This window comes from Sturnus vulgaris, chromosome W (genome assembly GCF_052056855.1).
Source record: "Sturnus vulgaris isolate bStuVul1 chromosome W, bStuVul1.hap1, whole genome shotgun sequence".
NCBI classification, from domain to species: Eukaryota; Metazoa; Chordata; class Aves; order Passeriformes; family Sturnidae; genus Sturnus; species Sturnus vulgaris.
Window position 1 is genome coordinate 865660 of NC_142282.1, and position 26934 is coordinate 892593.

At 40.9% G+C, this 26934-nt stretch overlaps 1 protein-coding gene and 1 pseudogene across 6 annotated transcripts in view; one reads left to right on the forward strand and one right to left on the reverse strand.

The window, feature by feature from the left end:
* The window catches only part of LOC148220010 (ras GTPase-activating protein 1-like), a 130293-nt gene that overhangs the window by 69633 nt on the left and 33726 nt on the right, over positions 1-26934 (reverse strand). The gene's annotated exons all lie outside the window — the stretch shown is intronic.
* On the forward strand, positions 1898-9893 carry LOC148220013 (uncharacterized; annotated as a pseudogene).

The window sequence follows — 26934 nt, forward strand, 5'->3', positions numbered from 1 at the left end:
TCCAGGAAGTCTGTGCCTCTCAAGTACCTGAACCAATGGGGAAAGAGAGAGGGAAATGCGGCCGGAAAAATAGGATAAAAAGGAGGCTGCGTGTCACAGGGCAAGCTGGCTTGTACTGGGCAGTTAATCTGGCCACAGATAAGAGAAGTGGCCTGGCCTAATAGACAGGCCCCCAGAGAACAGAGATAGGACAGAATTGGGATAGACAAGGATGTGATGCATTGAGTTCCAGCCCAAGCTGAAGAGAGCTATTGGTCAGAGAGCTGAGCAGCCTGAACTTGGAACCAATCACAGGCGCTTACCCGGGAACATTAAAAAGGGTATTTAAGGTGTAGTCAGGAGGGAATAAAGGCTTTTTGTCACATGGACCACAGAGTGCAGTGTCTTCTGTCTCAGGCACTGCGCCAGTCGCAGTAACATATGGTGACCGCGACGTGATCTGACATAGCCATACCGCCGCGAGCGGAGGATACAGGGCCGTCCAGAGAGACAGGGGATTCTGGCCAAGAGCCAGGCCATCCAGAGAGATGGGAGACGCTCGAAAGAGAGGCAGGAAGTTCTGGCCAAGAGTCAGGTTCATCCTAGAGACGGGAAGAAACTTTAGCCAAAGAGCTGAAAAAACATGGGAGGCATCTTTTCTGCAGACACACACCCTGCGATAGAGGTATGGACAGAGTTTTTGGAGGAATGGGAAATTGAATATGAAAAGGAACCACTTTTTGATTTAACACTATGGACAAAAGGAAAGGGGTTATGAGAGGAATGTTGAATTTGTCTTTACAAATGAGTTGTGGATCAGCCTATAGATAAGGCTAGCACTGAGAGATAAAAGAAACAATGGGATGGATTCCACTGATTGATGAATGGAAAGAGATATTTGCCTTTACAAACAAACTGTAGGGCTGCTGATAAATGAAATTAGATATCGAAAGATGAAAAAAGCAACGGGGGGAAAACTATGAATTCTATAAGAATTAAAAATTAAAAGGGAGGGTTATACATTAGAGGGGAATTTCAGGTATCAGGCGTTCCGGGAAGTCTGTGCCTCTCAAGTACCTCAGCCAATGGGGAAAGAGAGAGGGAAATGCGGCCGGGAAAATAGGATAAAAAGGAGGCTGCGTCCTCCGAAAATTAGAGAGATCCCAGGGGAATGCCCCACGGCCTCTCCCTTTATTCGAATAAAGCAAAAAGGACTCCTCTGTCTCCTTTTTGGACATAAACCTCTGGTGTTTGTGGATTAATTTTCCTGACAGTTAGAACCAACTGGGAAGACTGCACTAGATATGGACTATTGCAATAAAATTGGATAAGTAATCATAAATAGAGTGTTAAAAAGTGATCCACAAGCAGTTAAGGTGGTAAAACCTTGGAGGATCATTCAAAACTTAATAAAACAGATGAAATCCTCAGTGCAGACCGATAACGAGGGTGACAACCAAACGGGGATAAGGGAGAATATGGAAAAACACAGCCGATCCCCTACGAACAGCAGCACAGAGAATGAATTACCTTCTCAGTGTGAAGCGGATCCACAGACCAGTAAACCCGCTGCACCAGAAATAAGAGGCTGGCAGAGTGTTCCGCGCCATCCCAGGGGAAGGCAGGGGGGAGAAAAGAGAATGAAAAAAGCCCCAAAGACGGCTGCGACCTCATGGCAGAAGGAGAGGTCTGGGAACAATCCCAAGATGGTGGCGACCTCGTGGTCATGGGCGGGAGAAAGGAAACGCAGCCTCCCTCATGGGACGCACTTCTGCCCCAAGCCCAGCCCTGGTGGGGCGCGCCTCCTACTCCGACCATGCCTTGGTGGGCGGTACCTCTAGCCTTGGTCCAGCCTCAGGCAGGCTGGGCCCCGACCCCAGTCCAGCCTCCAGAGGGCATGTCTTCGCCCTAAGTCGCCATGGAGACCCCCACCGACCCCCCAGAAGAGGCGTGCCGTGATGACGTCACACGAGGAGCCACACATGATAAACCCGGAAGTGCCTTGGAACTGAGAGATAGCAATGCCAAAGCTCCAGAACTGAGCTTCAGCCCTAATGCTGTGACCACAGCACCCACAGCTTCTTCACATCAGAAGCCAAGCATGGAACAGCTCCAAGAAGTCACTGCACAGAGGAACAGCCAAGACATCCAGAAATGGGACACAAGCCCTCCAGCTAATAGCCTCCAAACAGCAGCTCCAGCCCCACTGATGATCCAAACAGAAGCCATCCCCTTTAAAGACCTGGTAACGTTCTGGTTAGAGGTAAAACAAAGGGCTATAGGGTGTGGGGATATAGAAACAGCTGCATTGATTTCTTTGCCAGTGTATTCACCATCACCAGAAAACTGGCTACAGGGGGAAGGAACAATTGAAGCTTTCCCAGTTAGTAATGGGACAACACCTAACCAATATGTATCCTTTAATTGGTAAATCCTTTTAGAGCTACACCAAATAGCTACTAAACACGGGTTAGGATCCCCGGCTGTTGCAAAATTGCTTCAATTTATAACCTCTAGTGAATTAACCCCTTATGATATAAAGCAAATTGTGAAATTACTCTGTACTCCACTACAATACATGATATTTGAATCAACCTGGAGAATATATGCAGAAGAACAAGAGTTACAAAACTCAAGATTATCACAGCAAGATCCATGCTTTGGGGTGGGGGTTCCCCAACTAATGGGAGTACATCCCATGGAGGATCCTCAAACCCAAGCATGCTTAAATTCTGCAATATTAAACCAGGCAAAAGAATTAGGGATGAGAGCCCTAAATAAGGTTACAAACATGTCTGTGCCAACCCAGAAATATACAAATATAAAACAAAGTCCTAGTGAACTGTACATGCACTTCATAGAACGATTACAAGATGCCATGGAAAAACAAATAGCTAATGAAGATGCAAGGAATCAGGTATTGTTACAATTAGCGCGAGATAATGCAAATGAGGACTGTAGAAAAATTCTAAGTGCATTGCCCAAAGAAAATCCATCCTTGGAAGAAATGATTAATGCATGTGCTAAGGTTGGAACTGCATCACATAACATGGACATGTTAGTTAATGCTTTTGCAGCTGTAGTAAGGCTAAGAGCACATTTCTTCAATCGGAAACAGCAAAGCCACATAAAAGTGAACTGTCCCAAAAATCCTGCCTTACAGAAGAAGGCTCGAGGACAAGGTAATGTTAATTCACCCTGTAATCGAGGTGGAAAAATCAGAACAGTAAAAATGAAGATTAGAAAACTTAACCACACCAACCGAGGCAATACAAACAGCAATGATCACCTTCAGCAGAGCTCAACAACTGCTTCATCCACCTCCAACTTGCCTTTGACAAAGCCAGCATATATTGCAAATTTTACTAAGTTAATATTTGCCTTGTTAACCTGTTTTCTTACAGTTGCTAAAGGAGTATTTTATCTAATTTGCAAATATAGTCTACAAATTTTTAAGTGGGTATTGAAGTTCACAGTAAAATATTTGCTAACTTTATTCATATATGTTGCAATAGCATCATAATCAGCTATCCTGAAAATTTTAAAAATCTTGCTTACTCTAAGTTCAACAAAACGGATCTCTATGGATTAGTTTAGTAAAATATATTTCATTGGCAAATCACAGTTACAAAGATTTCTAAAGTACCTACCTCTTGCCACTTCAGTTTACAATGTTTAAAATTTATTAAAGGTTTGTTTTAAAAATATCATAGAGAATTTTGCCTAGTCTAAAGTCTCAACTCTGGCCATGTTGAGATTTTAACTAAGCAAAAGGAAATGTTTATCATCAAAGCCTTCTCAGGCTATTTCAATTGTGGCCAAATTGAAATTTGACTGACAAGGAGAGAAAATTATAAAATCCAGATATTTCTGAGTTTAAAATGAAATCATTTTGACTAGTTAATTTAGCTTTGCATAAGCTAAAACTCTTTCTTTAAAGATAAACACCAAGAATCTTATCCAAAGAAGATTCTCTTAAGTTATCATTTAAAGGAAAACTCTTCAACAGTATTAAACACTAAAATTGGATTGTAACATATCAGTAATTATAATTCTCACCACATAGAAGTAATTTAAAGGTTAATGTTTTGTTTCTTGTTCTAAATTCTAAAAACCAAAAAAAAAAAAAAAAGGAGAGAAAGGATAGACAGGAACGTGTTCTTAATTAAAACAGTTTTAAGTTAAATGGTATATTGTTTTTTTAAATAAAACAAAGGGGAGTAAGGAATAAAGGAAATATGTATATTCTTATTTAAAATGGTTTTAAGTTAAATGGTTTCTTGTTTTTTTTAAAAATGTTAATGATTTGGAACTAAGTGGTTCTTGTTTAATGTTGAATTGTAATATTGTAGTTACTAAGCATCGAGCCTGCAACGTCACGCTAAAAATTATGTTAACAGTTTTCTAAATAATAACACCACAACTCCAATGATACATCAAGCACATCAGTAATTTGAAATGCTAAGCTTATAAAATTCAATAACAAAAATTTAAATTTTAAGGAATTGTGACAGTAAATATTGCAACTTTTCTAAAAGATGCAATTTCAAACCTAGCCAGCCTGTTAAGCAGGCAAAGTACCCAAGTGAAAATCCCAGTTCATCTATTAGACCTTAAGAGCTCATATATCATTGGTTGAGAAAGTAAATGACAGAAATTGTACCCACCTCACAGAGTTATAGAGATTGAAATAACAGAGTTGTTTGTTTACAAAATATTTTACTGTTTACAAATTGTTTTGTTAAGTTGGAATTTTGCACAGTTCTGAAACTCAATGTTATATTAAGTTATAGTTTTAAAAGAAGAAGTTTAAAGGTTTATGGTTATAGAGTTAAGTTATATTTCTATGTAAAGCAGTTAAATTGTTGAAACCAAAAAGTGCTAAATTCACCTGACCGCTCCTGAACATAAGCACTGCAGCTTCTGGTATGTAGAACTCATGACCATCCAAAAAAGCCAAATTTATATTAAGCTAGGTAAAAAAAAACATTCCAATTGAATCTATGCTGTCAATGTCATCTTGCATGCAAATAGACCCTTGCAGGTAAGATAACAGAGAACAAGCTGTATATTTGTGTTTTAAAATTTTCTTCAAATTAATAAAAAAGAAACGGGGAATTGTCACAGGGCAAGCTGGCTTGTACTGGGCAGTTAATCTGGCCACTGATAAGAGAAGTGGCCTGGCCTAATAGACAGGCCCCCAGAGAACAGAGATAGGACAGAATTGGAGACAGACAAGGATGTGACCCAATGAGTTCCAGCCCAAGCTGAAGAGAGCTATTGGTCAGAGAGCTGAGCAGCCTGAACTGTGAACCAATCACAGGCGCTTACCCGGGAACATTAAAAAGGGTATTTAAGGTGAAGTCGGAGGGGAATAAAGGCTTTTTGCCACATGGACCACAGAGTGCAGTGTCTTCTGTCTCAGGCACTGCGCCAGTCGCAGTGACAGCTGCGTCCTCCAAAATTTTGAGAGATCCCAGGGGAATGTCCCATGGCCTCTCTTTATTCGAATAAAGCAAAAAGGACTCCTCTGTCTCCTTTTTGGACATAAACCTCTGGTGTTTGTGGATTAATTTTCCTGACAAAAGCATCTGGAAACCAGCAAAAGTTGCCATCATACATTGCAGAGCACACCAAGCGGGTAAGACCAAACCAGAATTACAGAATCATTTAGCCAATAAGGCTGCCAAAGAGGCTGCAGAAAAAGGCACATCAGAAAATGAAGTTCTGTCTTTAATACCCCTGCCAGAGATACCTCTCCCAGTAGACAAACTAGAATATAGTGTTAGGTACTGTCAAGTAATTGAATCCTTAGAAGCAAAATTTGATCTGTGAGGCTGGGCAGTTACCCCAACCAGGAAAACAGTAGTCCCTCAACCACTCTTATGTGAAATAGTGGATCATAAACACAAAGCCACTCATTGGAGTACTGAAAAACTTTTGAAACATTTGCAAAAATCTGTAATTGTGTCTAAAATGGCTCTGTACAATCAAGAATCCAACAATGTATAGCTTCTAAAAGAAACAAGCCTAACACAGCTAACAAAGTGGTGCTAGGAGCTATAAAATCTGGAAATGTTCCAGGTGAATATTGGCAGATTGATTTTATTGAATTCCCCAGAAAAGAGGGATCTAAATACCTCCTAGTTCTGGTGGATACCTTTTCTGGGTGGCCAAAAGCCTTCCCTTGTTGCACCAGCCTGGCTAGGGAAGTGACTAAAATACTGCTGAATCAAATAATACCTAGATTTGGGGTACCTTTGCGAATGTCATCAGAAAGAGGTTCCCACTTTATTGCAGAAGTGGTACAGCAGGTAAGGAAAGCCTTGGGAATAGCTTGGGGTCTTCATACTCCTTATTGGCCTCAAACTAGCAGCAAAGTAGAGCTAATTAATTATATAATCAAAATGCAATTGGGTAAAATACATCAGGGCACCTCCTTGAAATAGGTTCCAACCTTACATCTTGCTCTACTTTGAATTGGAATTCGGCCAGGAGGCACCAGCAAAATAAGCCCCTAGGAGCTGCTATATTATGGTAAATGAGACTGATAGTACTGCAGATTTAATCAGCATATGCAGCTTGATAATGAGGATGCCCTGGCAAGAGCAAACAGAGCTCTGACTGCAAGAAGATTGAATCAAGTCTGGTTTACTGGAAATAAGATGTTACCAAGTAGAAATATAAAGTGACCAAAACCATTAGTACCCGACATGAAATGACGGCACAACTGATTATTAAGGCCCAACAGAGACCAACTTCCCTAGCAGGAGTGGATTTCTCCACTATTTATGTGCCTATTACCACCTTTTATTTGGATTGGATATTTCAGGAATACGAGGCTATTCAGATGGCCTTTGCTGAATTCAGCGGGAAAATTTCAATACACCCTCCAAAACATAAGCTTTTAACACCTTTATTTCAATAGATAGAAGAAACAAAGAGAAGTGAGGTTCCACTTAAGGCTTTAACAGTATTCACAGATGGTTCTGGTCGCTTTCATAAATCAGTGGTGGTATGCAGAGATGCCTCATCTGGTACTTGGAAATCAGATGTGTCCACAGTAGACAGGACCCCCAAATTGTTGAACTAGCTGCTGTTGTCAGAGCTTTTCAAAAATTTTCTGATCCCTTTAATCTGGTAACAGATTCATCTTATGTTGCAGGAATTGTGATGAGAGCTGAAGCATCAGTTTTGAAAGAGGTTGAAAATTCACAACTCTTTTATTGGTTACAGCTCCTTGTTTTTTCCTTAAAAAATAGAATATTTCCTTACTTTGTTATGCATATTCGATCACATGCAGATCTTCCTGTTTTTTTGGCTGAAGGGAACAGGCAGGCTGATCTCTTAGCAATGCCTGTACAAAATTCTGTCCTACCTAATAAGATGGAGCAAGCCAAATTGAGTCATTCCTTTTTTCACCAGAATGCTGCTGCTTTGATTTGGAACTTTGGCATTACTAAAGACAAAGCTGCAACAATTATCACTGTTTGCCCTTACTTTGTAAGATGTTATTTTCCATCTATTGCAGGAAGTGTTAATCCCAGAGGGCTTCAAAGCCTTCAAACCTGGCAGACAGATGTTACCCATTTTTCTGAGTTTGGCTGTTTGAAATACATTCATTCCTCTACTGATACCTTTTCTGGTGCTCTTTTTGCATCAGCCCATTCAGGGGAAACAGCTAAAGATGTCTGTAGACACTTTACTGCTGCTTTTGCAACTCTTGGTGCACCTTCTGAGGTGAAGACCGACAACGGCCCAGCTTATACTTCCCATCAAGCTGCTGCCTTTTTTGCTCTATGGGAAATTACTCACAAAGCAGGTATTCCTCATTCCTCAACAGGCCAATCTATCATTGAACGGGCTCATGGCTCTCTCAAGCTCTTTTAATACTACAGAAAGAGGGAGTTGGAGATAGCACCCCTGCCGAGAGACTTCAGAAAGCTCTTTACGTTTTTAACTTTGTGAATTGTTCTTTTATGGATCCCAATCCACCAATTGTTTAACATTTTAATTGTAATTCACAATGGCAACATAAGGAAAAGCCCCGTGTTTAAATAAAGGATCCAGAATCTGGGAAGGTATGGGGCCTTATCCTTTGATCACCTGGGGTAGAGGTTTTTCATGTGTCCTTACAGAGAACGGTTTCAAGTGGATCCCAGCAAAGAATGTGAAGCAGTTTTGAGAACCCCTGAATGCAGCACCACAGGATTCACATTTGACAGCACCTGAGGACTCACCTGTAATACCAACATTGGAGGATGACACCCGTGAACATCGCCACCACATCAGCAGCTGCTTAACTTCTAACTGACTTATGCCCTTGGGAAAATGGTTTGGATTCCCTAAGGGTATCAGGGTTTACAGGGTTGGATTGTCTCGTCTGGGAGAATCACTATTCCATACATCATGCACAAATTCAACAGCTAGTGTGTGGGTATAAGTTTGGTTTACCTGAACAACTGGAAATTATTCCAGAGCAGTGGCTTACTGCCACTGAGAATAAGAAAAACCAGTGACTTCCCAAATATTATGGTATTTACTGGGAATTGTTTCTAGTGCTCAGACCTGGCCTGTAAACCAACCAAAAACAAATGTCTGGGTAACCTTAGCAAATGTTACAGGACAAGATACATTGTGTTTGGCCACTGCATCTCCAGATAATCCCTTTTCAACGTGCCTTGTTGCTCTGTCCCTAGATGATTGGCCTCGCCTGCCTCAGGCAAATACAGTGTTGCAAAACAGCAATCATGCTGACACCTGGGACCAGTGGACTCCTTATCTTTCCCTGGCATCCCTTGAGCCTCAGGAGTTAGAATTTTTGAGCTCAGTGAAATGGATTTTTGTGTAAGGTTTAATTACTCTGGGAAAAACCAGTCTAAGGCATGGGATGTTTCCCCTCACCACCCTGTGTATAGAAATGCGAGTGCTTGGTGTAATTATACATCTGGGATAATTTCTTGCTCCACCAATGCTCCTTTACTTTTACCTCCTGGAGTCTTTTTAGTCTGTGGGAACAGGGCCTGGCCTGCAATCCCATTGCATATTAAGGAGGACCATGTAGCCTTGGACAATTATCCCTTTTAACCCCAAACACATCCATGATTTTTCAACATAAATATCCCTCTAGAATTAAGAGACCCTTACATGCTTTTGACAAAGATTGTGATGACCATCTTGATTTTTGGTCTAAGGGACAGTGATGGGCAGCATCATTTTTCACTCCGGTGTAACAGCAGCAAAAGTCTTAGATTTACTTAACCGATTAGGCTGTTGGCTAGGTAAAGAAACTAATGCTACAACCTTAGCACTAACAGGACTTTTAACTGATGTTGATTCTGTTAGACATGCTACTCTGCAAAATAGAGCAGCAATAGACTTTTTGCTTTTAGCACAGGGACATGGGTGTGATGAATTCAATGGGATGTGTTGCCTTAACCTTTCTGACCACTCCCAGTCAATCTATGCCAGCATTCTAGCCCTGAAAGAAGGTTCGAATAAACTGCAGGTAGATAATGGGTACAACTGGCTGAACCGGCTCCACCGTGATTGGGGACTCACTGGCTGGATTAGGAATTTAGTTAAAGTAGGTTTGTATGTATTAGGCATCATATTATGCATTGCAGTAGTTATTCCTTGTATTTTACAGTTTGTTAGAAATTTAATAGACAAATGGCTTAAGAGTGTATTTTTAGTTGAAAGAAACGGGGGAGATATGGTAAATGAGACAGATAGTACTGTAGATTTAATCAGCATATGCAGCTTGATAACGAGGATGCCCTGGCAAGAGCAAACAGAGCTCTGACTGCAAGAAGATTGAATCAAGTCTGGTTTACAGGAAATGAGATGTTACTAAGTTGAAATGTAAAGTTTGTCTATGTGATGGTTAACTAGATGATTGTAGTAAAATATTACCAGCCTTCCTGTAAATGACATATAAGCACATGTAGTGCTCAGTAAAAATTGGATTCTGATCACCATTCAGTGTCCCTGTCTGTCTCTCATCGTCGATACTATATGGTCGACCCTACCAAGTACCACACATTCCAGGAAACAGACACGTAAAAGGAGTGAATTTGAATAATTGCCTCATTTTTCTTAGTAAAATTTTACAGGATTTGCAGCAAGCAGTGGTGATTTCCAGACCAATGGGATTGGACACACCAGCATACAAGTTCCAATAAGGAGATTGGGTCTACTTCTAAGACTGGGGAACTGTTCTGCTCTAGCCAAAGTGGAAGGGACCTTTCCAAGTACTATGGACAACTTTTACTGCGCTGAAATTGGACAGAGTAAAAACATTGATACATTATTCCAGAACTAAAAGGGCCAAAGCCCCTCAGGTAACTGAACAGCTGTCTGAGAAAAACCCAAGATGTTTAAGTCTTGTTTTGCTATCAAAGTGGTAGAGTGCCTACAGATGTCCAGGAAATCTGGAAACAAACCCAAATTTTACAAATTTGATGATGGCTCAAGATTAAACCTCCTGGAGATTTAAAGAAATATGGACCAAACTTACTTCATGGTTACCCAGCTGGACTTGGTTTATAATTGTCCTGGTTTAGGGCAAATTTGGGAGGAAACCTCTGAATGGGCTCCCTCCAAGAAACAGATACAAGCAGTCTCTCCCCATATTGGTTCAGGAAAAAATATTTCCTTGGAGAGAAGTGGAAAAAAACTGTTTATTTAACAAGCAAAACACTTCCCAGTACAAAAATGAACAATACTAAAGAGTAAACCTCTTGCTGCTCTGAAGAGATGATAGATTCAAAAGAGTCCCTTCCGTGGGTTGCAGCCCGGCTCACTCAGTCTGTTCTCAGTCCCTCCAGTGTTGGGAAATGCTGTGGCCAAGGCCAGGCCTGGTGGGTCACAGATGCAAGGTCCTGGTGCTCTCGGGGTTTTCAGTCCAGAGCAGGTTCAAACAATTCCAAGAAAAAGGGAAAAGAGAAAAAAACCAAACTGCAGTCCAGGGAACTTCTTTGCCTCCACTAGTCAGAAAAACCAAACAAAAGTAAAAAGAGCCCTCTCCCACTGTCCAATGCAGACAGAACAGTCTGTGGGAAGGATGCCGGGGAGTCGAGTGCAGACTCTGATAACAAAACTCTGCACTTCTTCTCCCCCCCCTTTACTCCAGGAACCAGTCTTAAAGCTGAAGGATTTAAATATTCAACCAACAGAACAGACAATTTTGGGGATACAAGCATGATAAAGTCACCCCAAGACAATAATCATCACCATAATTGCTGTATGTGTTTTAGCTTGCATCTTGATTCAGTGTTATAGCTGTTGTAATGCCTTACGCTATAAAATGAAATATAGATATTAAGAGACTACCTCCCATAAGGAATTTAGTTTCAAGAAAAGGAGGGACTTAATAAGGACAGTAGAATAGAACAGCACAGCCTTGGAGAAATAGATAAAGGATGTAACTTAGGCAAACAAAAGTCATGCAAAACACAAGCAGGATGCCAGCTGTCTTAGGGTGACTTTATGATGCTTGTATCCCCAATCGTCTGTTCTGTTGGTGCCGAATATTGAGTTCTGCAGCTTTAAGACTGGTTCCAGGAGTGAAGGGGGAGAGAAGAGGTGCAGAGTTTGTTATCAGAGACTGCACTCGCTCCCCTGCATCCTTCACACAGACTGTGTTGTCTGCAGTGGACAGCAGGAGAGAGCTCTCCTTTGCTCTTGGTTAGTTTCTGGCTAGCTGAGGCAGAGAAGCTCCCTGGACTGTGTGTTTTTCCTTTTTCTTGGAATTGTTTGAACCTGCTCTGGACTGCAAACCCAGAGGAGCACCGGGAGCTCACACCTGTGGCCCACCAGGCCTGGCCTGAGCTGTGGCATTTCCCAGCGTCAGAGGGACTGAGAACAGACTGAGTGAGCCGGGCTGCAAACCACGGAAGGGACTCTTCTGAATGTCATCTCTTCAGAGCAGCAAGAGGTTTTATTGCTTAGTATTGTTCATTCTTGTGCTGGGAAGTGCTTTGCCTGTTAAATAAACAGTTTTTTTCCCACTTGTCTCCGAGGAAATATTTCCCTGAACCAGTTGGAGGAGGGACAGCTTGAATGTTTCCTAAATGGACTACATTCAGAGGTTTCCTCCCTAAATTTCCCCTAAACCAGGACACCAGCTCAGCTCTCCAAGGCTGACAAAGCAGAAGTTATGCAAACAATGATATTGCGCTTACTCAAAAGCAGGGTTCAAGGAACAGCCACCCAGAAAAGGACATCGGATGATTAAGACCGAAGAAGCATATAAAGACTTCTGATAAGGGGTGTGACTATGTAAAATAAAGCTGGTTTGGTTTTAGTTTGAAATTGCATGGAAACACTAATTAATGTAGTGGTTTTGGTTTACTAATTTGAATTTTTTTTTGCTGTGAGATAGGATTAGGAGGAAGGCAAAATAGGCTTAACTTTAAATGGTATAAAGAGAAACTTTATTATTATAAACTATAAGAAAAAAACCCCTTAGAATAAAACCTTAGACTATTCTTTTTTCCTTTACACACTTTTTTTCCACACTGAAAATATACAGAAAACAACTCAGTTTACTATTTTTTAAAATAGTCTTTTACCAATTTATTTGGGAGAGAAGACTTCTTCAGTTTATGGAGATTTTTTCACAAGAAACAGTTTTCTTGTGGCCTTGATGTCACAGTAATCAGCTGCCCGGGAGAATGGAGATTTGATTACTATGTAAAAATCCTTTTCTTGACTAACAGTTTTTCCATAAATATTATTGAGAACCATATTAACTTATGAGGCACACATTAAGGATTATAACAGTTTAAACAAAAGCTTACTTCAGTTTTGAAAAAACAGAGGTATTTTTTCCTTTTTCTTATTTTTTGGGGAATAGTAGGGGTTTTCTCACTATTTAAACAGAGAGGATTATAGTAATTTTAATATTTGCTTATTTTATTATTAATGTTTTTATTTATATTTATAGTTAGAACAGTTATATTTACTCCATAATATTTTTATGTGTTATAGGGAAACAAGAGTTTCTTCTCTATAGTGTAAAAACATGAGACATTTTAGTTTATGACTCTCTTCCTTCCCTCATCTGGGACCTGACTTTTGTGTTTGATTTTGGTATTTTAATGCTGGTTTTGTGCGTATCATTATCTTGGTTCCTTTATTTTACTTAGGAGAGGGAACAAAGTATCTGTAAAGTTTTATTCTGAGTATTGAAAGGGTTAATACCTTGTCCGGGCAGCAGAGGGTTCTGTGATTTCTTTTTCAGTTGGGCAGCCAGAGCTATTTACAATAAAGAGTCTTTCAAAGCCATGCTAAGGCTGACTAAAATTATAAATCCCAGCCAAAAACAAATAATAAGTTTTTTGGATTTATAGCTGTTTTTTAGCGGTTGTTACATTCAATTCTAGCCGCAAACTGAAAGTCTTCCCTCCACCTTGCCTAACAAACTGTTGTAATATATTTGAATAGCTTAGGCCATTGTTTATAACAGGTGCACTGGATGAGCAATTTTTAGGTGTTTTTCTGCGGTCTATCAAGCTCTCTGGAACTCTTGAAGGCTACTGAAACATAAATTGTGCCAAATTGGGAGAGAAGAAGCTGAAAAACAGAATACCAAGATTAGAAGGCCCAAGATAAAGGAGGGCGGTGATGTTCCGGACTGCAACCAATCATCTTACCTGCAAGGCTCGTGCAAGGCGGGTGGACAAGATAGAGGCACCAATTAAAAAATGCGTGGGCATGTGAACAGTAGTTTTAGAAAGTATAAGTAGGGTTAAAAGTAAATAATAAATCGGCTGCTGCATAATCACATCTATTTGCTGTCTGGAAGTCCTTTGTTCCCGCAACAAGCAAAGGTATAAAGAAGCCTTACCAAAACAAGGCCCAACTGTCTCTCCTCCAAGCTGCGTCAGTGGCGGAATGGGCCCAGTTGCCCTGAACCAATCCGGGCCAGCAACAAGACAAAGTTTTACCAAGCCACAAGCTCTCTAACCATGCTGAAAGGACTAAAATCTTAACGAGTCTCTCCTCCCCATGACTATCAAAGCCCATAGTTAAAAACAGGGCCGACAGCTTCCCAAACCCTGTGTACAAACTCACCCAACCCTGCTCAGCCCAGTCCAGCCCAGGCCGTGTAAAAGGGGTCTGGCCATTGTTACCTTCTAAAAAGCCAAAAAAAAAAAAAAAAAAAAAAAAGCTTTCCCAAGGTTTTTTTGTCTTCACATGTGTGATTCACAAAAACATAGAAACTTTCTCATTAGTATAACAATGTGTCAATATTAAAAATCCAACACTGATTAGTCCTTATCAAGTACAAAAAAACTACCCAAGTCTCAACAAATAAAAATTTCAAAAAACCTTTACAAACCACCAGAAAAGCCAAGGAAGTGGGGATAGCTAATTATGGTAGGGGGCTCACAGCTGGTCTGAGAGCCAGAGAGGGTTAATAAGGTTTATTTCTGAAAGGTATTTTATCAAGGCAGTTGGAATGGAGACTGAGAAGAGAAGAAGGAGAAGGAGATAAGCAGGAAGAAAACCTGCAGCTGGGAAAAGTATTTTTAGAAAAGTTTTGTGAAAAACAGAGGTGGAGATATTTTTGCACCAATGAATGTTATGTTGATTTATTGTAACCAATGAATAAAGTGTAAACTTTGTAGAGGGTATAAAAGACAGCATGCTGTTGTAAAAAACAGATATTAGCCTTCTGAAATGTAGTGCGTCCTTTTGTATGTCGCATCTGCCCCAACAGCGACATCTGATGACGCTGGACGTGATTTGCAGTTGGACTGCAGAGTTCCTGCAGGAAGGTGGAGACCAGCAGCAGGTCCGGACCCAATCGATTATGGCATTTGGAATACATGTGAGCTGCTGGGTAAAAATGGGAAGTAATGAATCAAGTGAAGAAAGTGTTGTCCTGTCAATATGGAAAGCCTTATTGAAAAGAAGAGGCGTTGAAACCAGCGACTATGGCCTCCGTAGCATGTTATTGTGGGCTAAGTTGCATGACTTTAAAACTGACGCAAGCTCTGCCTTTAGTGTCAGCGTGGAAAGACATTGGGAAAAAAATATGAGATGTGATATCTAAAGGAGACAAGTCATCTGCAGATTTGGCAGCTACTTGGAGACAGCTTTATGAAACTTTAAAAGACTGGAGAGCTGAGCAGGAAAAGAGGGAGTGGGAGGCAGAGGAAGAATCGGAGCAAGAGACTGAAGCGAAAGGGGAAGAACATGAGAGTCATGTTGTCTGAGACTGTTTCTGAAGTAGAACCTGCTGGAGCTGCTTCTATGAAAATTTCTCTGGGGTTTGTTGTTATGGGAAGTAAGTGACAAAGTGATAACACCTCTCAGTATCTGTCCCCAAAAGACTATATCAAACCTGTGTATTCTTCTCCTGCACAGCAGCTGGCTAATTTAAGTGCTAAATCAAAATACATTTCTCTGGCACAGCAGCTGACTTAAACAACTTTACAGGAGAAACAAATAGAAGAGTGAGTTGAGCCGTCTGCCTCCCCCCCGCCACCGGGACTACACAAGCAAATTAAGTCATTAACAATATATCCTCCATTGCCTGACAGTGATAATGAGGATGATGAAGCACAGATGATAAGAAAAGCTGAACTGGTGCGTGGGTCTGTTTGTACCAAATCCAGTGATAAATCTAAGCTTGCTGCTCCCTGGACTTTACCCCCCTGCCAAGCGACTGTGGTTGCTCAACATCGTTTACAATTCTAAGAGCATGTTAGACAGAAAGCAGCTGAAATGGGAGACTGGGATTTGCTAGAGAAGGTAGGCCCACCGAAAATATCGAATGCGCAGAGTGCTGCTGTTGATGTTGCTTCTAAGGGGCTGGTGGCCTTTCCTGTTTTCAAGGCAGTCCCTGGCTCAGGGCAGAATGATAGTCATCAAGTTTTTGCGTGGAAAGTTGTACAGGACCTTCGGGCAAAGGTAGCTAAATTTGGTATTAATTCCTCAGAAGTGATGCAAGTAATTAGTGTTATTAATGCTGATGTGCTTGCTCCTAATGATATTATGCATCTTGCTACGATTTTATTTCAACCAGTAGAATATAGTGTATTTCAGAACACCTGGAGGCAGTTAGCAGAGCGAAAGGCTTTAGAAAATATGCAATTACCCTGGCAGGACCCTTGTGCTCTGGGGGTGGATACTTTAATGGGTACTGGACCTTTTACTAACCCAGACTTACAGGCCAGGTGGGATCCTTTGGTCTTGGCACAGGCTCAACAGTTAGGCATGAGTGTTTTAATTAAAACAATGAAAATGGCATGTCCGAAACAGAGATGTTACTATACAGCAAGGTAGCACAGAACCTTTTTTGTAGTTTGTCGAAAAGATTGCTGCAGCTGTTGAGAAACAAGTAGATAATGAAAATTTGAGGCAAATTTTATGTAAACAATTGGCTAGAGACAATGCAAATGAGGATTGACAAAATATTACTGAATCTTTGCCAGGAGATCCCTCGTTAGCTGATATTGTAACTGGTTGCTCGAAAGTTGGCACTGTTACGCATAAGATGGCTGCTTTGGCAGCGGTCCTAAAACCTTCACAGAGATGCTTTATTTGTGGAGAGACAGGGCATTTGATGGCACAGTGCCCACGCAATAATGAGCAAATGGTAAGGACTAAGATAAACCCAGACAACAAAGTGAATTGTAATCGTTGTGGTAGATTTGGACATTTTAATGATTCATGCAGATCAAAATATCATGCAAATGGACAGCAACTACCAGGAAACGGGAAGAAAAACGCGAGGGGGTGCATGGGGACACAAATACCCCAACACTGGCCACAAATCATCTCAGCCCTGCGACGTCATCCAAGAGGCTCCACAGGGATTGATATACCCGTCGCAGACATAGTAACTATTTTGACAAAGCAAATATGTAAGGTGCCCCTTGGTGCCTATAGTCATATAGGACAGGGTTTGAGTGTTCTTTTAGTAGGAAGATCTAATAGTACTATTAAAAGTATTAGTGTCCATTTAGGTGTTATTGATTGTGATCATTTGGGACAAATTTATGCTACGGTATCAGTTAGTGACCCTCCTTTTGTTATTCATAAAGGAACTTGTATTGCTCAACTTATTCCTTTTGTGAGTTGTGTTCCAAATGTAGTGGACTGGAGTCATGGCACAGAAGGTTTTGGATCTACAGGACCACCTCTGGTATTTTGGACTCAAAAAGTGACAGATCATCCTCCGGAGGAACAGTGCATTGTCACGGCCAAGGGACATCATCCAGAGATCATAATTATCACAAGTTTGCTTGACACGGGAGCAGATGTGACTGTCATTTCACAACTTTTTTGACCTTCATTTTGGCCCCTCACTCGAGCAGATTTTGGAATCATATGGTTGGGTGGTGCAACTGTAGGTGGTATATCTGCTATTGTAATTAATGTGAAACATCCTGAGGGCCAACAAGCTAACATCAGGCCTTATGTCACCATTGCCCTGTATAATTTATGGGGACGAGACTGTTTATCTCAATGAGGTATCAAAATCACTACGGGTTTTTAGCGGGGGGGCCACTGTGCTGCAGGGCCTTAAGCATCCAGTTGTAACCTTGACATGGTTAACAGATAAAACTGTCTGGATTGATCATTGCCCCTCCCTATTGAAAAGCTTACTGCCCTGCAAAATTTAGTAGCAGAACAGTTGCAAGCTGGGCATATTGAAGAATCATTCAGCCCATGGATTACCCCTGTTTTGTGACAAAAATAAAAATCAGGAAAATGGAGACTTCTGTACTATTTACAGCAGATAAATGCTGTGATGGCCACAATGGGAGCTTTACAACCAGGTCTCCCAAGGCCCACAATGATTCCACAGGGATGGAAAATAATTATCATTGATTTAAAAGATTGCTTTTTTACTATTCCATTGGCTGAACAAGATAAGGAAAAATTGGCTTTTACTGTCCCTTCTTTAAATCATGCTGAACCTAGCAAAAGATATCAGTGGAAATTTATACCCCAGGGAATGCAAAATTCTCCATCTATTTGTCAATGGTTTGTGGCACAGGCCTTATCAAAGGTGCAAGAGCAATTTAGCAATTGCTATTGCTATCATTACGTGGATGATATCTTGTTGGCATCTGAAAATGAACAACAATTGTGAGCTCTTGAACAATGTGCTGTCACAAATTTGGAAACTTTTGGTTTAATTGTTGCCCCAGAGAAAGTACAGAAACAAATGCCTTGGAGATATTTGGGGTTGATAACAACTAATACTCAGATTGTACCTCAACCTGTCACCCTAGACATTGAAGCTAAAACTGTTACTGATATACAGAAATTGCTTGGTACAATAGGTTGGATTAGCTCGTACTTGGGGATAACTAGTCATCAATTGCAACCTTTATTTGTATTACTATCAGGGACTACTTCTGCTACAGATAAGAGATGCTTGACTGCCGCAGCAGAAAAAGCTTAAGCGTAAATTGAACTGGCTTTGACATGTAAATTTGTTAACAGGATAGATCCTTCTGTTGGAGTGCAATTATTTATCTTGAAAGATCATGAAGTGCCATGTGGAATATTGTGTCAATGGAATGATGAGTGGGAAGGTAAATTGCATATTTTGGAATGGATATTTTTATCTTTCAGATCCTGGAAAATAGCTCCAAAGCTTTACGAACTTTTTGCAGACATCCTCATCAAAGGTCGCAGACGTTGTCATGAGATTTTAGGCCATGATCCTGTAACTATTGTGATACCTGTACAACAATGGTATTTTGAATGGGGTTTTCAGAATCATCATGAATTGCAATCTGCTTTGTCTTATTTTACAGGCCATAAAACATATAGTTTGACTTCTCACCCTATTTTGACTTTAACCAGAGATATTCCTTTTCAGAGAAAGCAAATTTGTTCTCCCGTTCCAGTGGAAGGTATGACAGTTTTTACAGATGGATCAGGGAAAACTGGAAAGGCTGCTGTGGTCTGGAAAAAGGATGATAATTGGGAATATGAAGTGATGATTCAACAAGGGTCTCCACAATTGGTTGAACTTTGTGCTGTATTTTTGGCATTTACCTTATTTCTTAATCCTGTAAATATAGTTACTGATTCATTTATGTTGCTAATTTAGTTAAACATTTAGATCAAGCTGTGTTGTATAACAGGAGAAGCCATTCTTTGTCATGTTGTCGAAATTGTGGACTGTTATTCATAATCGAAGGCATCTCTATTTTATTATGCATATTCATAGTCATACATAACTACCTAGATTTTCTGTTGAAGGTAATGCTTATGTGGATTCCCTCATGGCTGCTATACCAGTCAAAACAGTACCTAATGTGTTACAACAGGCACTTTTGTCTTATCAATTTTTTCACCAAGGTGCCCAGGCATTACAGCAACAATTTAAGTTATCACACAATGAAGCAAAATCAATTATTTCTTCTTCTCCTGATTGTCATATGACTCATGTCTCGCGATATTATGGTACCAATCGTAGGGGTTTACTCCCTTTGCAAGAACGGCAAACTCATGTTACAAAAATGCCTGAATTTGGTAGTTTAAAGTATGTTCATGTTACGGTTGATGCTTTTTCTTATGCTATGGTTGCATCAGCATTTGCAGGTGAAACAGCTCGAGATGCTATTCATCATTTTTGTCATGCTTTTTCTATTTTAGGTGTTCCCTTGCATATAAAAACGGATAATGGTCCAGCATATGCTTCACAGAAATTGCAAACATTTTTTCATCCCTGGGGGTTGAACATTCTACCAGTATCCCCCATACCCCGACAGGCCAAGCAATTATTGAACGTGCTCATGGTGTTTTGAAGCGTCAGATTCAAAGACAAAAATGGGGAATGCAAGGGGAACCACCTCAAATAAGATTGGATAAAGCTGTTTATGTGTTAAACATCTTGTATCCTTCTCCTGATTTACAGTTGTCTCATATTTGATCATTTTTCTTCTTTAAATTCTAAACAGCCAAATTGTGGTAAGGATGTTAAGGTATGGGTTAAGGATTTAATTACTGGAATGTGGACTGGCCCAGTGGAATTAATAACATGGGGAAGAGAGATATGCTTGTGTTTTGACAGAGAATGGTCCTTGTTGGGTTGCTGCTCACTGTGTTAAGTCATATTTGGAGCACTCCAGAAGGAACAGGATGGGTGGTCCCATAACTGAAGCAGAATGCATGGGAGACACTGACCATCAGGTGTATTGAAGCATGGACTGTTAAAGAACATGCTGTGAAGATGATCACTCAGGGCAAATAAATGGGGACATTTGGCTCAAGCTAAAAACTTAAATTTAAATTGGTGAATGTTACCTTTACTTTGGGTTTTTGTTCTCCTCCACAGAGAGGTTGGCAGTACTGAGTAATGTGTCTTGTACTGTTTCCTTTCACATAGCATTTACAACCCCAAAAGAGAGGAACTTAATGTACCTAGGGGAAAGGTGTTGCTTTTGTATAAGGGTGTTGAATTAGTAGCTGAAAGTCCACACCTTCAGCAAGTAGGTTGGTTGCCCACTATGATAGCAGCGGCCAGTTGTAAAGTTAAGTGGATGCTGCTTAGTTCCAATTAGTGACTGGACAGATGACTTGGTATTTTGGCCACAAAATGTAACTCGATGTGGAGGAAAAGTTATTTAACTAAAAGTGAAGGTATTCTGCCACAAATGTGTCATCAAGGGATTGTGGAATCTGTAATGGTATTTGAAAATTCATTTTCTACATGACTTGTTAATGTAATTTTTATTGTTAGCACATGGTTATGGATGCCAAGATTTTGAGAGTATGTATTGTAAGGACTTGTTAGATCGCAATGGGTCAGTTTACAGGAATATTTTAAGTTTGAAGATGAGAATAATTGAATGGTTTCTTTGTAAGATGAAGTATTGTATTTTCCCCCTGCTGTCTGCTTGGATTTCTGCAAGGGCCCTGCAAAATCCTTAGCAGCTGCGTTTTTAGTTTAAATTTTTAAAAAAGGGGGGGAATTATGGTAGGGGGCTCACAGCTGGTCTGACAGCCAGAGAGGGTTAATAAGGTTTATTTCTGAAAGGTATTTTATCAAGGCCGTTGGCATGGAGACTGAGAAGAGAAGAAGGAGAAGGAGATAAGCGGGAAGAAAACCTGCAGCTGGGAAAAGTATTTTTAGAAAAGTTTTGTGAAAAACAGAGGTGGAGATGGTTTTATACCAATGAATATTATGTTGATTTATTGTAACCAATTAATAAAGTGCACACTTTGTAGAGGTTATAAAAGACAGCTAGCTGTGGTAATAAACAGATATTAGCCTTCTGAAATGTAGTGTGTCCTTTTGTATGTCGCATCTGCCCCAATAACGACAGCTAATGAATATGTAATCAGTGTGTATGATGAAAACTCTGTTCACTTGATGCTCAGGGCACTAAATTAGAGGAAGGATCCTCTGAGTGACCAGCATGCTGCAATAAAGAATGCCTAGTTTCTAATACTCAAAACAGTGTTAGAAAGTTTCTATCTGGCTGATTTTGGAATCACTAACATTTCAAATAGTGAGGAATCCAGAAAACAGAACACTACATCATTAAATTATAAGGAAAAAGAATTAACATGTTAAGCCCATATTGTTGAGCCTATCAAAGCATGGATTAATCTATCATTTAAAATAAAAAAGTGCTCCAAAAACATCAATCATCATCTAGTCTGAAAATTATCATCTCTCAAATTAAAGGTAATTTGAAAGCTTGTTCAATGTATAACTGCTTGGTCAATATTTCTTATGTTCTACTTTGACATGGAATCAACAGATATACTGTTGTAATTCAATGGTCTTTCCCTAAACCCCCCCTTTATGATTTGTCTTATGGTGTGGTCCCTTCCCCTTTTCCCTCTGACCTCTCCTGGTTGGCCAGAAGCCAACCCCTCCTCCCTGCCCGAGGTTTGAATACCCACGCATTTCCTGTATTCGGTCTCTTGGTCTCCTGGAATTCCTCCAGAATAAACCTTGGAACAGCTTCCTGAGGACAAGAGTCTCTTTTGATCTTTTACCTCATTCCTGCAGGGATGCAGGGACTCCCTCCTGATTCTGAGCTAGCCTGGAAGAAGGAGAGGGTCCCAGGATTTACTGCATTATACCACCCTGTGCTGCTGCCCCCCTTCTAAATTTTTCATGTTTTTGGAAAACTCTCTCTTAGGAAGGTGAGAGTTCAGAAAGAAAACAGAATAAGAGGACAAAGTGGCATGAGATATGTGGTAGGATAGGTATGCCTATCCTACTCCACCTTCTAAAATGAGAAGTGAAACATTAACAAGTGCTACCTTACATTCAAATATTTACTTCCCAGGTAGTTTGCATATCCAGACATGGGACTGGAAGCTCCACAACCTGTATAAGCAATACTACATTTCTGCCTATACACCAAAAGCAAGCACAGGTAGCATTTTCCTCAATCTTTCCACTAAGGGGGAGAGGCTTTAGAAGAAACAGGTGAACTCAAGACATCAATATCTGGCTCCAGGACTGGTGCATCTACCAGAACATTGCTTTTTATAACCATGAAAAGTCTGAGACACAAGGTATGCTGGGACCTGACATGATCCATTTGTACTGACAGGGGAAATGCTTCCTTGTTCATAAGCTCACAGGACTGACTGAGAGGGCTTTAAACTACAATCAGTGTAGGAAGGGGACACCAACAGGAAAGCTGAAAGTAAGCCAAGGGTTGTCATGGCATCAGCTGAGGGTGGCAATGCTAATGGGAACATTTATGCTGTTCCGGGGAGCACTGAGGACTTAGAAGCACATCTAAAATGCTTGTACACCAACACATGCAGTATGAAAAACAAATAGGATGAACTGGAACTGTCGGTCAGTTCCCAGAGTGACAATATCATTGGTATTCGTGAGACTTGGTGGAACAAGTCCCACAGTTGGAGTGCTGGGATGATAGGCCACAGGCTGTTCAGGAGGGATAGGCAGGGCAGGCAAGGTGGAGGAGTTGCACTGTATGTAAGGGAGAGATGTGACTGTACAGTCCTTACAGTTAAGAATAATGTAGCTGAGAGACTCTGGGTGAGGATTTGGGAGATGGAAAACAAAGCAGCTGTCAGAGTAGGTGTCTACTATCGATCTCCCAGCCAGGATGATAGCACTATAGAGTGCTATAGAAAACTATATAGAGTTATTCTATAGGCAATTAGGAGAAATCTCTGGATCAGTAGCTCTTATCCTTATGGGAATTTTCTACTTCCCTGACATCAACTGGGAATATCATATTGCTGTGACAATTAACTCTAGGAAATTCCTAAAGTTTGTAGGAGATAACTTCTTGTCACAGGTACTCAGTGGGCCGACTAGGTAAGATGTCATCCTAGACTTATTGTTTGCAAATAGAGAAGGACACATGGGAGATATGATGGTAGGTGGCTGTCATGGCGACAGTGATCATGAAATGGTTGAGTTTAAACTTTTCAGTGTAATGAGAAAAAAGGACAGCAGAGTTGCTACCCTGGACTACAAGAGAGAAAACTTTAGGCTATTCAAGGAGCTACTTAGCAGTGTCCCCTGGGAATCTGCTTTTGAGGGCTTAGGGGTCCGTGACTACTGGTCAGTCTTTAAGAACCACCTTTTAAAAGCAAAGGAATAGGCAATTCCAGTGTGTCACAAGTCAAGCAAACGGGGCAGAAGACCAGCTTGGCTGAATAGGGAACTCTTTGTCAAGCTCAGAGGGAAAAAAATTATATGATCTCTGGAACTGAGGTCAGACTTCACAGAAAAATTACAGAGCCCTTGTTTGCATATGAAGGGAGAAGATATCGAAGGCCAAAGCTCAACTAGTGTGTAAACTCTGGAGAGCAGCCCTGCAGAAAGGGATCTGGGGATGCTGGTTGACAGCAGGCTCAATCGGAGTCAGCAGTGAGCCCTGGCAGTCAAGAGGGCAAACCACATCCTGGGGTGCATCAAACACAGCATAACCAGCCAATTAAAAGAGGTGACTATCCTGTATTTAGCATTGGTGCAGCCTCACCTTGAGTATTGTGTGCAGTTCTGGGCCCCACCATTTAAGAAGGATATGAAGGTCCTTGAATGCATCTAGAGAAGGGCAACAAAGCTGGTGAAAGGGCTGGAATGAATGTCCTATGAGGAGTGGCTGAGGACTCTGGGTTTGTCTAGTTTGGAGAAAAGGAGGCTGAGGGGTGACCTCATTGTTTCCTGAGGAGGGGAAGTGGAGAGGGAGGTACTGAACTCTTCTCCTTAGGATGCAGTGATAGGACATGAGAATGGTTCAAAGTTGTGCCAGGGCAGGTTCCAACTTGGCATTAGGAAGCATTTCTTTATCCAGAGTATGGTCAAACAGTGGAACAGGCTTTTCCCAGAGAGGTGGTTGATGTCCCATGCCTGGCGGTGGACAATGCCCTTAGTAATATGCTTTAACTTTTGGTCAGTCCAGGACTAGATAATTGTTGTAGGTCCCTTCCAACTGGAACAAATAAGCAAAAAAATCCAACCAACCCCACTCATCCAAAAAAACCCAAATTCCAAAACCTACCCCAAAACAAAACCAAAATACACCCTTCCATAACAAAACCACATCATAAACAAAAGCAACAAAAGGCCTAGAACCTTGTTCAGGAATGTTTTGAGTATCTTTAAGGATGGAGACTCTACAAGCTCTTTGGGTATTCTCTTCCTGTGTTTGATCACCATCACACTGGCCACCACTACAAAGTTTCTCTCTCTCTTTGCTCCCTCCCTATCAGGTATTTATACAGTGATAAGATTCCCTACTATCACCTTCTCTTCTCAAAGCTGAACGGTCCCAGCTCTCTCCACTTGTCCTCAAATGACAGGTACTCTAATCCATCATCTTCATGGCCCTTTTCTACAAGCCTACAACACCTGGACTCAGTATTCTCAAGCAGTCTCCCATCCAGTACTAACTGGGGCCAAAGCTGCTTAGCTTTTAAGATTAAATGAAACAGAGTATGTTCAGGATGGTGTGGCCACAGGCTAGTAAACATATATTTTCTGCTTGAGATTTCATGATATGCAGTTAGTAAAATCACATCCTCTCCTGTCCCACCATCACACCCCTTGCCCCCCCAACCAACTTTGCCAATTTTTACATGAAAAAGTAAATATTCATAGAATTATTTAGGTTGGAAAAGACTTCTAAGATAATCAAGTCCACCACTAAATCATGTCCCTAAGTATGGGAAGATAGGTTGTAAACATAGTACAGGAGGCAATCTTTCCCAATGAATTACAGCTATACTGATTACTAAGGAGTAGAAACAGCCTTGTCTGCTCAATGAGGTTGGGTGTTATAAAAGAGTGGGCTAGCTGACCACAAGCTACAGTTGCAGTTACAGTTGCAGATGGAGTTGGAGATCCAGAGTCTGCTGCAGTTTAGGATAGAGACTGCTAGCTGTGTTGTGAGGAGGTAAGGGACATGTGGTCGTGCAAGGGACAGATAAGGTAAGAAGATGTGTGAGGGACAGATAGGGTTAGGTGGCTAGGTTAAGGGACCAGGTTTGGGTTTAGCCAGTCATGTAGAAGGAAACTTGCAGAGAGGAAAGATGGAGTCAGTGCTGTGAGGAGCTGCCTGCGAGGGAAGGAGTCAGAGTTGCCTGAAAGAAGGCATGAGAAGTTTTAATAAAAGACTGGTATTGGTACCAGTCATGTCTGTCTCGACATAATTGCTACACCTAAGTGTTGCCCTGGAGTTTTTAGCCTTCTGATGTTGAGACATTCTTTTATACTTTCTCACACTCTCTTTCTGATAAACAGTGGATTTTTTGTATTCCTCTTTGGAGGAAGAGAAAATTGACTGACATGGTAACAAGCCAGTTGGAGTCAGAGGTTCTTTCAGCATTGTCCAATCCACGGTCATTGTTAGATTTCTATAAATAGTCTTATCATGTAAATAAAGCTCTCTCTCTTTGTGTGTGCGTCACAACTGCCACACCTAAGTACTGCATCTACACAGCTTTTAAATCCCTCCAGGGATGGTGACTCCACCACTGCCCTGGGAAGCCCTTTCAGTGAAGAAATTTTTTCTGATATCCAATCCAAACGTCTCCTGGCACAACTTGAGGCAATTTCCTCGTGTCCTATTGCTTGTAACTTGGGATAAGAGACCAACACTCACCTTAGTAAAATCTTCTTTCAGGGAGTTATAGAGAACAATAAGGTCTCTCTGATCTTCCTTTTCTCCAGGCTAAACCTCCATTCCCTCAGCCACTCCTCATAAGACTTGTGCTCCAGACCCCTCCACAGCTTTGTTCCTCTTCTCTGGACATGCTCCAGCATCTCAATGTGTCTTGTAGTGAGGGGCCCAGAACTGAACACAGTATCCAAGGTGTGATCTCATTAGTGATAAGTACCCCAGTAGTCACCTATCTTGTCCATGGAATAAAGATCACAAAAGTTACATGCTTTACTGAAGTCCATGGAAAAATACTATTTCAATATCTAGTCAAAATAATTGACTTAATATGTATTTCACATTTCCTATATATTAGGACCTTCAAATAGATATCTAAAAGACTACAGACTGTTTTGTATAAGAAATAAGGAAAGCAAATCTCCATATGAGTGTAAATGTGGTCTGTTCGTTATACTCATCAATAGAAGTTTTGAGCAATTTATATGCAGAATAGTGGGTGAACATGCAAATGGAGAAGGTTAGTAGAAAAAGTAGTCTTCCTATGTCTCACAGAACACTAGATTCCCAAGATGTACCCAGGAATTTTTTGCCATGGTAGGTTAATGATTACTAGATGCTTAGGCTAGAGCTAATTGGTATAATTATCTGCTATTATAAATTTACGTACAGAAGAACGTAAAATAAGCAAACCGTTAATCATGAAGCACGGAGCCTTGGATCGTGCCAGAGGGTCACTGAGACCTGATGAAGACTCTCCTGACTTCATCCTTCGAGACCACTGACCCAATTCAAGAGAAGAACTGCGCACGCATGAAGGACTAATGGGCTCATTTTAATATGGGTT